A 16,524-nucleotide genomic window follows, 5' to 3' on the forward strand; every position below is an offset into this window, starting at 1 on the left:
GTAAATGTAGAAATAGATATGCTCTTAGGGTTCTTTTAATAAAAAAAGAATAAAGAAGAAGACATCAAATCACCCTAAATCCTACCACTGAGAAATAACAACTGCTAGCATTCAGTGTACTTCATTCAGGATGGTGAGGTTCTATATATAATATATTATATTATATATTATATTATATGTGTAATATGATGATCTTGTAAATTCTTCTATCAGGCTAAGTAGATAGAATCACAAGATTATTATTTATAAAAACATAACTGAACATGAATTCATATTATCTGTACTTTAAAAATTAAATATTGAGATTAATTTCAATTAAAATTAACATAATAAAAATGCTGGCTTTTAGCTAAACTAAAACATTACTAAATTTAAAGAAGTGTTTCTTAACAGTAAAAGATATTACTAAAATATCTCAATACAAAATTTAATTAAGAACCGTGAGAAATATTGAGGTTGAAATAGTTTTTAACTTCACTTTGCAAGTTTAATCAACTTTAAACTGTATCAACTGACTCTGCTATGAAAGATGAGCAAGAACCTCATTCTCCTTCCAATTTTCTTAACTATATTGAAATTTTATTTTATTTATTTATTTTTTTAAAGATTTTTTTTTTATATTTATTTGACAGAGAAAGACACAGCGAGAGAGGGAACACAAATGGGGAGTGGGAGAGGGAGAAGCAGACTCCCTGCCGAGCAAGGAGCCCAATGCGGGACTCGATCCAGGGACTCCAGGATCATGACCTGAGCCGAAGGCAGTCGCTTAACCAACTGAGCCACCCAGGCGCCCACTATATTGAAATTTTAAACTGTCAGTGTTCTTAACATATATTATCTTGTATAATCATTATTTAAAATTGACTAAATGCTCAGTGCCAGTCCTTCCTAAGTTCCTTATTATGAATTAATTCTTCTGTGGGCTGGATTTCATTATCAAGATTTGTTATCCTCTAAGAAAAATGGATGGGTGCTATAATTGCTGAATTCTTGCCTTTTGAGAATGTCTGTCCCTTGGGCTTATTTAAATAATAAAGACAATTTGGCTGGGTTTAAATTATTCGTGATATTTTGTTTCATGCAAAAGATAATGTACATTGCTGCAGTTTTTTTACATATGCTGTTGCGAAAGGAAACTTAACTTAAAATTTTCCTCTTCCTTGGTAACTTGCTTTTCCTGCCTAGACATTAACTTCCCTCTCTGTCCTTGAAGATCAGCATCCCCAAAATATGTCTTAATTTTGATCTTTCAGTTTTATTTCCACACCACTCACCAATAGATTGTGTATCCTTTTCAAATGGAGAATCAAGTTTTATTTCAAGAATACAGTTCTGGCATTATTAAACAAATAGCATGTTTAATGTTTTTGTTTTTAAGTACTTGTTTCGGGCCATTTTTTAAAAGCTGAAGTAATTTTAACAATTTTTTTAAAAAGATTTTATTTATTTGACAGAGAGAGACACAGCGAGAGAGGGAACACAAGCAGAGGGGAGTGGGGAGAGGAAGAAGCAGGCTTCCCGCGGAGCAGGGAGCCCAATGTGGGGCTCGATCCCAGGATCCTGGGATCATGACCTGAGCCAAAGGCAGATGCTTAACAACTGAGCCACCCAGGTGCCCCAAAAGCTGAAGTAATTCTAATATTCCTAAGTATTTGTGATAATGTCTTAAAATGGCATCCTGTGTTTAACTTTTTTAATAGATTTTCTCTATAAGATTCGAGGTGGTTTGATCAGGTTAATGGCACCATCAACTAAAAGATGGATCATCATTTTAAGTACAACTAAGAATGAAAACATGCCATCACTGATGAGGTGGTATTTATTGTTAGATGTGCTCCAAGTTAAAGGGGGTAGGAGGAGTGGGCATTAGAATTGATGAAATATGAAACTCTTCTCATTTTTCAGGTAAAAAAAAAAAATCCAACGAGGTTCAGTAAAAAGATTTCGGTGACCTCACTGAAGTGACTGAGCTAGTTACTGGTCCATCCAGAAGCCTCCACTCCCATGTCTTTTAATGCCCATCCTCATTTCTCATCCACCAAAACAGCTTCCTCCATCCTACATGATGTGAAAGTAGAGGGTAGTGCTAGAAACCTAAGCTCACAATGACAACAATAACAACACCAAATTTACTTTCAAATAAAAATGTCTGCTTTCATGATTCCTGATATTGGATCATTTTAAACAAGCCATATGTAACCTAAGTCTACCTTTTTTTTTTTTCAGTGGTTGATCAGAAAACTATGATCTGTCAATTTTCTTCCTTTCATTTGTGGTTCAAAACCGAAATAATGGTCTATTGATTCTACTGGATACCCAGCATTCAGAATGACCCATTACATGCAGTTGCACCTTGGTTTTCTGTTATTTTATCTTTTGATTGATGGAAATTCTATGACCTTTTGAATAGTGAGTCCTCTTTGGCCATTTGTAGATCATCACTATTATATCACCCAAATGTGATCAGGTTTAAAATGTATATGAATAAACTCTCTTTACCTAGAATGGTTTTCATTTTGTTCATAAACAGCTAAAAGGAAAAAATTCTATAGGATCAGCGACTACTAAGAATGAAATCCATATTAAAAGTTAACTGTGGCTAATCTAGAGATTAACCTATCCCTACAAGATGGCTTAGAAAGTTATTTTAGCAGCAGAAGTTTCTATTAGACATTAAAGATATGGTTTTGTGTCCCAGCTCCACAAGAAATTACTGTGTAAAATTTGGAATGTTGGTTTACCTCTCCGAAGCGGAGTTTCATGGCCACTCCTATATGCAAAGTAGATTTAAAAAATGTAGCAAAGCAGCGCCTGGGTGGCTCAGTAAGTTAAGCGGCCAACTCTTGATCTAAGGTCATGATCTCAGGGTTCTGGAATCAAGCCCTTTGTCAAGCTCCACGCTCAGCAAGGAGTCTGCTTCAGGATCTTGAGGATTCTCTCTCTCCCTCTGCTCCTCCCCCTGCTTGCTTGCTCTCTCTTTCTCTCTCAAATAAATATGTCTTTTTAAAAAAAGAAAGAAAGAGGGGCGCCTGGGTGGCTCAGTTGGTTGAGCGACTGCCTTCGGCTCAGGTCATGATCCTGGAGTCCCGGGATCGAGTCCCGCATCGGGCTCCCTGCTCGGCGGGGAGTCTGCTTCTCCCTCTGCCCTCTTCCCTCTCATGCTCTCTGTCTCTCATTCTCTCTCTCAAATAAATAAATAAAATCTTTAAAAAAAAAAAAAAAAAAAAAAAGAAAGAAAGAACATTTAGCCAATAACTTTAGCAGGTATAAACCCAGGTAAAATTGAAGTGATACTAAAACGAAGGTAACAAAAATTCATACTGGAGTATAAGTAGTTAAAAAAGCCAAATTGTCTTTTATGGTTCAATAAAAACAAAACATGGGCGCCTGGGTGGCTCAGTTGGTTGGGCGACTGCCTTTGGCTCAGGTCATGATCTTGGAGTCACAGGATCAAGTCCCGCATCGGGCTCCCTGCTCGGCAGGGAGTCTGCTTCTCCCTCTGACCCTCCTCCCTCTCATGTGCTCTCTCTCATTCTCTCTCTCTCAAATAAATAAATAAAATCTTTAAAAAAAAAATTTAAAAAAATAAATAAAAACAAAACATAAATGCAAATACTTTAAAGATATTATTTATAAGCACTTTTTTTTTTTAGATCTCTTATAAATTTTCAGGCAGAAAGTAATAGCTTGTTTTTTGTTACTGCTTCTCAATCATAATACTCTATTTTAGGAGGAGGCTCCACCAAGCCAAGTTTAGTGAAATACTTGAGTCAACCAGAACTGTAGAATAGTTTCATTTAAGCAACTTATGATGCCATTAGTGATACAGGCGAAGACATTTAAAATGCATGTTAGGGAGGCGCCTGAGTGGCCCAGATGGTTAAGCATCTGCCTTCAGCTCAGGTCATGATCTCCAGGTCCTGGGATCGAGCCCCACGTCGGGCTCCCTGCTCAGCAGGGAGTCTGCTTCTTCCTCTCCCTCTGCCTCTCCCCATTGCTCCTGCTCTCTCTCTCTGTATCTCTCTGTCTCAAATGAATAAATAAAAAAAAAATTATTAAAAAAAAATAAAATAAAATGCATGTTAGTTTTTATCCTGCCCCATTAAATAAAGAGGCATTTTGTTGAAGCAAGATGATTATCTCTAAGATATTGTTCTTTTATCAAATTTCCCAATTTAACCCACTTCTGAGTTCTCGCAGGGTTTGAGTAAAGAGTATCATAATTGAATTGCTGTAGGTAATGATATCCCCTGATGGGGAGTCAGGAAAGTAGAGCAAAGTTTTGAGCAGCTGAAGGTTCAATTTGGCCTGGCATGAACCTCCTTCCTTACAAGAGATGGAAGGGGAAACAAAACAAAACAAAAACAATAAATAACTTCTTTAATATGTATTAAAGATAAATTTTCTCAGAATCTATGCTTCCACAGTATATTATGCAAACCTTGAGTTTTTGATATTTTAAACAACTTTTGCATTGTATTCAAACAAAAAAAATGAGGGAGAAGACAACTTTTCATCTCCAAATGTCCTAACTGAAAGCCCCTTCACTTCAGAAAGTGGTGTGTCATGCAATCTGAAGGCAAAATTTTTTGATACACAGACCCACCCTAACCCAGTTAATTAATTGGTCAAAATAAAGTGGGTTTTGTTTGGTTTGGGGTTTTTTCTTTCTTTCTTTTTTCTTTTTCTTTTTTTTTTTAAGAGTGGCAGGAATTATGGATATGACTGAATGAAGAGACTGGCAAATTCTCTTCTCAAAAGAGAATTTTTTGACGACTATATAGCCAAACAATAGACCAAAAACATAAAACAAAAACAAAGAAAACCACTTCAGTGCTCCAGAAATCAACCACAAGTAAAATACAATCTGCAAAGTATTTATGGCTTTAAAACAGCTGGACATTAAGCAAGAATAGTGGAGATCTATGGCATCCTGGCCTGGGCATGCTCCTATTCTCTCCTGCACTCCCAACTTGGCTTGGTGGTTCTGCCAGGATGGGTTAAGACACAAGGACTATCAGAGTCTCTACAGCATGAAAAAGGGGCTTACTTTATTTGGGGTGACAGGTGACACCCATGCCCAGCAACACTGTCAGTGGATGTGACTTCTCAGAGGTAGGTGAGTGAAGGCAGGGGTGGTCAACATACCACGTCCACTAGCTTGATATCGTATAGTTAGGAGACAAGCATATTCCTAAGACTGATCACTGTTACAGGGAAGAAAAGATGGAGTAAACAAAATATTTGATAAAATAGGACTAAAAACTTGCAAATTTGATGAAAATAATATTTACATAACCAAGAACCTCAACAAACCTAAGCAGGATAAATACAAAGAGATCCATATTTAGAGACCTCATATTCAAACTATTTAAAGGCAAAGTCAAAATCTTGAAATCAGCAAGAAAAAACAATTCATTACATACAAAGGAGCATCAATATTATTGTTTCTCATCAGAAAAAATGGAGGTCAGGGGCGCCTGGGTGGCTCAGTCAGTTAAGTGTCTGCCTTTGGTTCAGGTCATGATCACAGGGTCCTAGGATGGAGCTCCACACCAGGCTCCTTGCTCAGCAGGAAGCCTGTTTCTCCCTCTCCCTCTGCCTGCTACTCTCCCTGCTTATTCTTAATCTCTCTCTCTGTCAAATAAATAAAATCGTACAAAAAAAAAAGAAAAAAGAAACAAGGGAGGTCAGAAGGTAGTGGTATGGCATATTCAAAGTGGTGGAAAAAAATGTAAATGGTCAACAAAGAATCCTATACATTGCAAAACAATTCTACAGAACTAAGGTGAAATGAAAAATAAGAAAATTTTCTGCTGGCAGAACGCCTTACAAGAAATATCAAAGGTATTTCTTCAGGCTGACAAAAATGATACCAGATTGCAAATGAAATCCACAGGAGCAAATTTAGATCACAGGAAAAGGCAAACATATTAGTTAATATGAACAATATAAATGTACATCTGTTTTCTGTAGATTTATATAAACATATAAATATGCTTTTATCTTCATTCTTAACTTTTACAGAAGGCAAAAGATTATATAAAGTGATAACTCTGTATTGCTTGGACTCAGAATATATATAAATAGAACATATTTGACAATAACAGCAAAAGGAAGGGAGAGGGAATGAATGTATACTGGAATAAGGTTTGATAATTTAACCAAAATTGGCCTGGTATTAATCTGAAGTAATTTGTGATTAAGTTAATATGCATATTATAATCTTTAAAACAACCATCAGAAAATGACCAAATAAATTCACTGAAAAATCAACAGATGAATGGAAATTCCACATTAAAAAATACTTATTTAGCACAAAATAATGCAGTCTTGGAGTAAAAGAGAAAAAATAAATGACAAATTTGAAACTAGAAGGTAAATTACAAATGACATAGATAAATCCAACTATATCAATAATGACTTCAAATGGGAATAGTCTAAATACCCCAATCAACAGGCACAGATTGTCAGACTGTATATGGGGGGAGAAAAATAAAAGCAAGACCAACTGTAAGCCGTTTACAAGATATTTACCTGAAATGATGAGACAAAAGTAGATTTAAATTAAAATGATACAAAAAGATTTATCATGCCAACAGTAAACATAAGAGATCTGGAATGTTATATAACACTAACAATATAACACAAAACACACATTAGGAAAGAAATATTATGTAATTTCATAATCATAAAAGGATCAATACATCAAGAAAATATAACAATTATAAACATGTATGCACCTAACAACACTGGCCCAAAATATATTAAATAAAAAATGGACAGAACTAAAGGGAGAAATAGGCAATTCAGCAAAAATAATGAGAAAGTTTGATACTTTATTCAGTAAGTGATAGAACTACTCAGAAAACTCAGAAACTATATAGAAGACCTGAACAACATTATCAATCTAACAGAGATCTATAGTAAATTCCACCCAACAAAGCAGAATCCACATTCTTTTTACGCACCATTCTCCAAGATACACCATATGCTAGGCAATAAAACAAGTCATACTACTTTCAAAAGTACTGAAATCATACATAGTATATTATCTTATAGAATATTGTGATTTCTAAGGAATACGTATTCATTCAGATGACCAAAATATATTTCTCATATGTATTTGGTCTTCATCCAGTTACTAGCTTACAGCTCCCAAAACTCTTGGAATTTCCTAAGTGTTGAGAGTGAAGCAGGTGTCTTTTTTTATATTAATGAAGGTGACTTTTGGACCCCACCCAAGGGCAGGGGCTGGTTGCCAGAAGGACCAACCATGTGATTAGAGGGTTGAAACCTTCAGTCCCCTGAAGGGGATAGAGGTTGAATCAGCCAATGGCCAAGGACTTAGTCAATCACAACTATGCAATGAAGCCTCCAGAAAAACCCAAGGGGACTTGGTTAAGAGAGCTTCTGGGTTGGTGAACATGTGGAGATGGGGGGGGGAGTGACATATCTGGAGAGCGCATGGAAATTCTGTGCCCTTTCTCCATACATCACCCTATGTATCTCTTCATTTAACTGCTGAAGTGTTTCCCTGAGTTCTGTGAGCCACTCTAGCAAATTAAAAGAACCTAAGGAGGAGGAGGTCAGAACCTCTAATCTGTAGCCAGTTTGTCAACACACATAACAACCTAGGGCTTGCAACTAGCATCTGAAGGGGGTGGGGGTTCAGGGTAGAGGAAAGTCTTATAGAACTGAGCCCTTAAGCTGTGGAATATTATGCTATCTCAGGTAGGGTAACAACTGAGTTGAATTCTTGGATACTTCACTGGTGTCCAATGATTGCTTAGTGTTGTATCAGGGCGGGGCAGGGGGGAACACTCACGCGCATATTGGAATTGGATCTGGAAACCCAAAAAGAGTTGGTGTCAGGGGATCTGCTTACAATAAATACATTAGAAATCAACAACAGGAAGAAATATGGAAAATCCCCTAATATTATTAGACAACACTATTTTAACTTACTCATGGATCAAAGGAGAAATCACAGGTAAAACAGAAAATATTCTGAAATTAATGAAAATGAAAACACTATATACCATAATTTATGTGATGCAGCTAAAACAGTGCTTAGAGAGAAATTTATAGCCATTTGGCTTATATCGGAAAAAAAGAAAGTCTCAATAATAACCCAAGTTTCCACCTTAAGAAACTAGATACTCATGAGCAACTAAACTCTAAACAACTAGAAGCAAAGAACTAAAAAATATTAGAAAAGGCATCAATGAAATAGCAGATAAACAACTGAGAAAAATCAATGAAACCTGAAGTTTGTTTTTTGAAGAATTCAAAAAACTCAAATTACCAAAAGCCAGAAAGAAAAAAGGAGACATCATTAATGACCCTAGAGAAATAAAAATATGTAAGGGATTACTGTGAATAACTTTATACCAACAAATTATAAAACTGAGATGAAGCAGGAAAGTGTACAAAGAAATGATCAAAAGTGACTTAGGAAGAAATAGCAAATCTTAATATACTTATAAAATATAAAGAAACTGGTAATTGAAAACATTCCCACAAAGAAAAGCTCAGGTCTGGGTGAATTCTATCAAACAAAGGAAGGAATTATTATAAATTTTTTACAAATTATTTTTCTTAATGTAAGAAGAGGAATCACTTACCAACCCATTTTCTAAGACTAGCATTACTTTGTTATTCAATCCAGACAAAGATAACCCAAGAAAAGAGAACAACAGAAAAATATCCCTCTTGATCATATACGTAAAATCCTTGATAAAATGTCAGTAAACTAAATATTATGCACTATAATTGTTTTAGTTAGGCTGCTTATAACAAAATACCATAGACTAGGTGACTTAAAAAACAGAAATTTATCACTCACAGTTATGAAGGTTGGGAAGTCCAAAATCAAGGTGCTGGTCCATTTGGTTCTTGCTGAGAATCCTTTTTATTTGGTTTGCAGATGGCATTCTTCTCATTGTATCCTGACATGGTGGAAAGAAAAAAGCTCTCTCATGTCTCTCTTTATGAAGACACTAATGTCATCATGAAGGCTCCATTCTTATGACCTAATTACCTCCCAAAGACCCCATCTCCAAATACCATCATGTTAGGGGTTTCAAGATAATGAATTTGGGGGTGACACAAACATGCAGGGTATAACAATAACCAAATGCTATTTACCTCAGGAATGTAAGGTTGGCTTAACATTAAAAAGAAATAATGTTTTACACCATATTAATAAAATAAAATACAAAAACACATGACCATCTCATTAAACACAGAAAAAGCAATTCAAAAAATGAATCTATGATTAAAAAATGATGAAGAACATCTGCAAACTATGAATAATAGGAAACAACTTATTCAACCCGATAATCTCTACAAAATACCAAACCTAACATAACCCTAAGTGGTGAAAAAGAATGCTTTCCTCCAAAAATGAGGAACAAGTATGTGCATTCTTGCCACATCTATTAACCTTGTACTAGAGGTTCCTACCATGGCTGACAAAAGAAAAGAATAAGTAAAATTATCTTATATGCAGTTGACATGACCTTCTATATAGAAAATCCTATGGAATCCAATAACATCAATAAAACTAATAATTAATGAAGTCATCAAGATTGCAAGATTCACTATTATTGTTGATGATAAATATATTAAAGCCAATTGTATTAGTGAACATTACAAAAATGAAATTAAGAAAGTAATTCTATTATGATAGAATCAAAGAATAAAATACCCAGGAATATATTTACTGTACAAAGAAGTGCATAACTTCTATACTTAAAACTATAAAGCATTATTGAAAGGAATTTAAGAAGATCTAAATAAATCTAAAGACAACCATGTTAATGGATCTAGTATTCTCATAGACCTGAATGTAAGAATTAAACTATCAAACTTCTAGAAAATAAGAAGAGAAAGTCATTGTGATCTTGACTTTGGCAAAAAAAAAAAAAATTCTTATACTTCAACATGATCCATTAAATAATTAATTGATAAACTGAACTTCATCAAAATTAAAAATGTTTCTGCTTAAAAAAATAACATTATGAAAAGTCAAGCCATAGACTGAGAGAAAAATATTTGAAAATCATGTATCTAATAAAGGACTTATATGCAGAATATATAAATAATCCTTAAACTCAGTAAGAAGAAGACAAATAACCCAATTTAAAAATCAGCAAAGGATTTTGTATCTTTGAATGGACACTTGACAAAAGAAGATATATGAATAATAAAAGCACTTGAAAATATGCTTACATTATTAATCATTAGGAAAATGCTAAACTCATAAAGAGACACAACTATACACCTATCAAAATGGCTATCATGGAAAAGTCAGATAATATTATGTGTCAGAGAGAATACTGAAAAACTAAAACCATCATGCACTGCTTGTGGGAAGATTAAAATGAATACCGCCACTTTGGAAAATGTCTCTTAAAAAATATAAACATTTATTTACCATACAACCTAGCAATTTCACTTCTAGGAATCTATCCAAGCAAAATGAAAAGACAGATCCACATGTGTGTGAATGTTCATAGCATATTATTCCTAATAGCCCCAAATTGGAAACAACCCAAATGTCTATCAACTGACAAAGATAAACAAAATGTGGTAGACATATACAATGTAACAGTATTCAGCCATAAAAAGTAATGAACTACCAATATATGCTACCACTTGGGTGACTTCAAAGCCAGCAGGATAAGTGACAGAAACCAAATGTAAAAAACTACAATGTATGATTTTATTTATATGAATTTTCTAGAGAAGGCAGATTTATAGGGAATGAAAGAAAATCAGTGGTTTCCTAAAGTTAGGTGTGGGAGCAGAGATTAATTTGGGGGATGATAGGATGTTCTAAATCTGGATTAGGGTGAAGGTTGTACAACTCTAAATTTGCTTAAACTGTAAATTTATTATTTTTAAAGTTAGTTGGCAGAAACCACCATTAAGTTTGGTGCATTTATACTTACAAACTGATCATTAATTGAAATAATTCACTGAGGAAATATATTTTTCAATCTAAAAAGAATAAATAAATAAAACCAAATTTCTCCTTGTTCTCATGGTGGAGTGTTGGGGGTAGGAAGGATATATGACATTCTTTTTCCTTCTCTATCAATAGGCTTATTGTCTGCAATTCCTAGAATCTTTCCATCTCCAGTTTAGGACTAAAGCTTTTATTCAGAGATGGCAGGGAAATCCATGAGCAACAAAGTAACCAGATCAATAGAAAATTTCCATTTTATTGCAAGGATGCCTGACATTTGAGGCCATTTTTCTACTGCTGTCCTATTGCCATGGTCTACTTTGTAGATGAGGTTAAATAAAAGGCAGTGTAATGTTATAGGCAAAAACTCACATTAGAGAGACAGCCAAGTCCAGGTTTAATCATTTTTAATTCTACCATTTACTACTAGTGCAGCAACATTGAGAAAGTTACTTGACATCTTCCATCCACAGATTCAGCCTCTGGAAATGGGGATGAAAATAATGTCTGTCTTCCTCATTCAGTTGTTTTGAGGTTAGGAGAGATATTATATATCTCTCCTATTTTTACACTTCAAAATATATATGAAAAAGGACCACTTCTCACCTCTTCTACTATAATTTCCCTAGTCCCTCATAGCATCATTCTCTCCTACATAACTAAAATAACTGTTGAATTGGTCTCTCTGCTTCTATCTTTTTCCTCCCATGAACTGTTGTTCACAGAGCAGATGCTTCTAAAATGTAAATAAGATTATGTTACACTCTTGCTCTAAAATCCTTCAGTGGTCTCCTACAAATACCTCTATGATCTGGTTCCCCCTATGTTCCTGGCTTCATTCTTACAAATGTCCTACCTCGATCACTGAGTCAACCTGACCTTACAATTCCCCGAACTAGAGAAAAAATTGTATCTTAAAGTATTTGCCCCTCCTGTTTACTTTTTTGAAATATTCTTCCCGCAGATAATCAAATAACTTATTCCTTCACTTCACTCAAGACAGAAGACACCTTCTCAAGGACACCTCTCCTGAGTTCTCTAACATAGCAAATTATCACTCTATGTCCCTTTAAACTTAATTTATTCTTACTTTTGAATAATATATAGATACCAATTTTTCTATCAGGAAGGCCCTTTGTATCTTACTACTGTTTTCTTAGGATCTACAACAGTGCCAGGTACATAGTAGGCTCTCAATAAATATTTGATAAGCAGCAATTCCTCAATATAATTAAATATCATTATAACTGAACAAAGACCTTAGGTAATTTGACTCAACATTAGCTAATACACATAGCATTGTAATCAATTTCCTAATCATAATCAATATTGAAATCCTCTCATCTCTTAATGTTCATTTAAAAATCAAAACAACATAGTACAAAAACAAAAAACACTTGTCATTCCAATTGGATAACATGTTCACAGGTCGTACAAACACTTCCATAAAAATTAAATGGAAAATAAAATATTTTCTATATAAATTCATTATTGATTTACTACTTTCTATTTCTGTTTCAATATTAAACTTAGTGTAATTTATCTCCCTTATGGAGTGCAAATATATTTTAAGACCTCTACACATACTACTACTACTCTGTTAAGAGAAGAGGAATTTATCCCTAAAACAATTAATCATAGCTTACTAGAAATGCTTTATAGACCCAATCTTCCTATAGCTATTTATCTCCTTATAAATTACCTCATTATACAGTTTAACACTTTTCTACCTGAATTTTCTATTATATTTCTTATTTACTTTGTAACTACAGTAAAATCCTTCTATAGAACACTAAGCATGACCCTGAAATTCAATTTTATAAAGTTCTATGGGAGCAAAAAACAAGCCCCTGGTTGGTAGAGATCCTAGTTTGGGCCACAGGATTTAAATCCTAAGATCCAGTTGACTTTTGGAGTCACTTAGTTAGTTGATAACTTAAATACCCATAATGATCATTCTAGGTCCCATGGTTAAATGCACCTGGAAAGTTATCTTTTTAATTGGTCCCATCCAGAAGAATTCACTGGGTGAATAGAGAGCCATTAGGACCCATGCCTGACCTCTGCGCTCCCCTAACTTTGCCTACATATCTGTCATTTTACCTCCCACTAGCAAGTGCACTGTCACCTAATAGAAAGACACCGATTAAAGCAAAAAAACCCCAAAAAACAAAAAACCTCACAAAAGTGTAAAAATGCTTAGTAATGGTCTTTGGAGGCCTCCACTTTACCAGATGCTTCTAGGCGGGCTCTCTACTCTTGGCCATCTTTAGGACCAATTTCTCATCAGGCTCCTCACCTGCCAACTGCCAGAAATATCTAGTTGCACACCCGACCCCTTCCTCTGGCTTTCCCTCCTCCTCCTCCCACTACTGCTGGCCAGTCCCCTCTGCTTCTTGGGCGGCCCCCCAGGATCCTGGGCATCACTGTCCCGTCGGCCTCTGCCCATGCCCTTCATGTCAACCAGGCTCTTCCTTTTGAGGGCCTCTCACCATTCGTGCTTGCACTGGACCGTTCTGGGCCTGCTGGTCCTGCCTCTGGGCCTTGAGCCGCAGCTTCTCTTCCTTGGCTGAGGGGGGCCTGGTGTTCCTCCAACCTCTTGTGCAGAAACTGCCACTCTCCTGGATCTCAGTGAGCTGCAGCGCCCCACGAGATGGGATCTCTGTGCGCCGCCTGGTGCTCAGCCACTATGGCAACAGCCCGGGGCGACTCAGTCACGTGCTCACCTTCGAGCTCCGCCTCACTCTCTGAAAGTCCTGTGCCAGTAGCCGGCAGATCACCGATGTCCTGCCGGTGGCTCGTGTTGGGGAATTTCTCCTGGAGACCGTTCATTATCCCACAACTTGCACCCACAGGAATGACTTTGATGCTATGATGGTGGGAATCCAACTCCCGGGAGTGGAGTTGTAGCTGATGAGAAGGCAATGTTTGTGCACGCTGATGGAGGGGAACCGCGTCTGGCACGTGGTGGCCACGAGCTTCACGTGCATGCTGTGGGGGCCGAAGCTGTTGAGCACCAGGAGAGACGGTGGGTAAACAGCTGCCCACACATGTGATGTCACTGCCGCGAGGAGACATCACCAACCAGCGCGTACTTGTTGATCTGGAGAGTCAAGGTGGGGCTTTCTGGAAGGTGCATGGGGTTAAAGTAAACATTGTTCCCTATTTTGCTCAAGATTAGTAAGTGTATGGCCCTGAGGGGCCCAGCTACTGCCGCAAAATCCTTTGGAGAATTTTTCTTTTGAAGCCGAAGACTGTGGCAGTGAGCGCTCGGCGGCTCACCTCCAGTCCAGGCTGCGTGGCCGGCGGAACGCCCCGACCAGCGCAGCACCAAGTCCACAAGGAGTGCGGCTGCGCTGCCCCGGCCTCCCGGGGGGCGGAGCTGTGCCTGGGAGCGCGCTTCTGGTGTGGACACGCCCACTCAGGGCCCAGGGCTGCCTCTCGTCCGCGGGGGTACAGGTGCCTCAACTCCCTGCGCTGGTCTTCACTCTTCTGGTGCCGGCAAAGAGTAAAGGGCAGCCCACCGGTTACATACACATATGACTTTAAAAATCTCAGGAAAAAGAAATTTGTCTCTTTCCTGAGTGGGGTACACAATGGGGTATGTTGCGGAAGACGGATAAAAGCAGAGGACAGCTCTTGTTAAACAAGACATCGCTTTGGGGAGGCTTGATAACCCCTTCCCCTGGCAGGTGCTCAGAGCAGAGTGCTTTCCTCCCTGATCACCTTCACATGTTACTCAGAATCACATCCCCACCTTGCCCCAAACAGCTGATGAGACACTGCTGCATGTGAGTAAGGATTTTCTTTGGATTGCCATCCATCCTTCAAACCCTGGCCTTTGGCAACTTATCTACTCAGGATTTCTCTCTTGGGGTCCCATCATCCCTCTTTGTGTTCTCTTGGTCAGTGTTTTAAATGACTTCGGAATGGCTCTTTTCTCCAAGTCACACACATCTGATACTGGTACTTCTGCCTTCTTGTCTCTGGCATTACTCATCACTCTATCTCTGTCTCTTTCTCCTGTCTCAAGCTGATAGCTACAGCCTCTTGCCATTATAGTCCTCAATAAGAGTCTATCGTGTTACTCCCCTACAATTATAGGAAATAGGGGCGCCTGGGTGGCTCAGTTGGTTAAGCGACTGCCTTCGGCTCAGGTCATGATCCTGGAGTCCCGGGATCGAGTCCCGCATCGGGCTCCCTGCTCGGCGGGGAGTCTGCTTCTCCCTCTGACCCTCCTCCCTCTCATGCTCTCTGTCTCTCATTCTCTCTGTCTCAAATAAATAAATAAAATTTTTAAAAAAATAAAAATAAAAATAAAAAAATATAGGAAATACATACCAAGCACTCCAATGGGTCCCACAGAAGCCTGTTTCAATAGAATTGAGGTTGGGGACAGGTATACTTGTACCTCTGCTTTGGGGTGACAGAGACTCACAGAACACACACAACTCTCTCCAAAGAAAGAGCCCTCGTGTATCCTCTCTCTGTCCTCTCTCTCAATGTGTTTATGTCCTTGGGGACTTTCGAGAACCCTGAACTTGTTTGTAAATATTTCCCTTGAAAACTTCATATTGCCCTGGTATATCACTTTAGAATTTTATGTTTGGTTTGATTTGGCTTTGGTTGAAAACTGACCTGCTCTGACATTCACATCACTGAAAAGTGGCGGGTCGAGGATTTAAACCGAGGTCAATGTGACTCCAAAGGTCCTGCTCTATTAATGTCCCCAAACACAAGTACACTTGTCTCACACTCCTTCCCATCATTTCCATCATCTTGCCTCTGACCTTCTTAAATGCTCTGAGAAAGTGGTGGTCTTGCCTCACTCTCTTGGAATGGTTTAGTTTGAACTCTGAAGGAGAATTTACTCCAGCTCTTACCCATTAACTTTAAAGAATCCACTAACCTTGTGTCTCATTTCTTTCCTTTCATGCTTTATCCAGTTAATTTCTTTGTGGGAACATCTATGTGGCAACTTATCTTCCCACATCCTGTCTTGGAAAATGACAACAGTTGTTTTCCTTCTCAGACAGACCTTGCATAATCAGAAACTGGGTTAATATTAAAAACATTCACCTGATCACTGTATATACTATTTTTTCAAAAATATATCTGGCAGCTGAGTAGCATAATTTTTTCTGTTTTCCCTTTGAAGTATTTTTAATCACAAACTACGGAGGCAAATAGGCCTATATTTACAGACCATTTGATAATTCCAATGATTCTACCACAGCAAAAGATTGGTAATCTAGTGTGTGCAAGAAATTTTAACTGGGAGTCAGAGAACTAATAATACTTGTCCAGACACCCACATAAGATGGTTGATAAATGTATGTAATAACATTTTGTAAAACATAAAGGAATTTTAATACCATTACCCACCCCTACTCCTGGCTTCATAATGCAGAGAAAAGCACTGGTTACACTCACCAAGAAACTGTACATAATCTAAAGCTATATAGTTGAAACAATACTTTATTATTGAGTTCTATAAGAGTTGAAATTTCCTTTTATGAAGTTGGTGAGAGTATCTTGGAGGAGAACAT

General features: G+C 37.3%; 1 pseudogene; it reads right to left on the reverse strand.

The window, feature by feature from the left end:
• Positions 1–13,179: 13,179 nt before the first annotated feature.
• LOC102743232 (suppressor of SWI4 1 homolog pseudogene) lies at positions 13,180–15,968 on the reverse strand (annotated as a pseudogene).
• Positions 15,969–16,524: the final 556 nt, after the last annotated feature.

This window comes from Leptonychotes weddellii, chromosome 11, assembly GCF_054177405.1.
Source record: "Leptonychotes weddellii isolate Sample4059 chromosome 11, ASM5417740v2, whole genome shotgun sequence".
Taxonomy (NCBI): domain Eukaryota; kingdom Metazoa; phylum Chordata; class Mammalia; order Carnivora; family Phocidae; genus Leptonychotes; species Leptonychotes weddellii.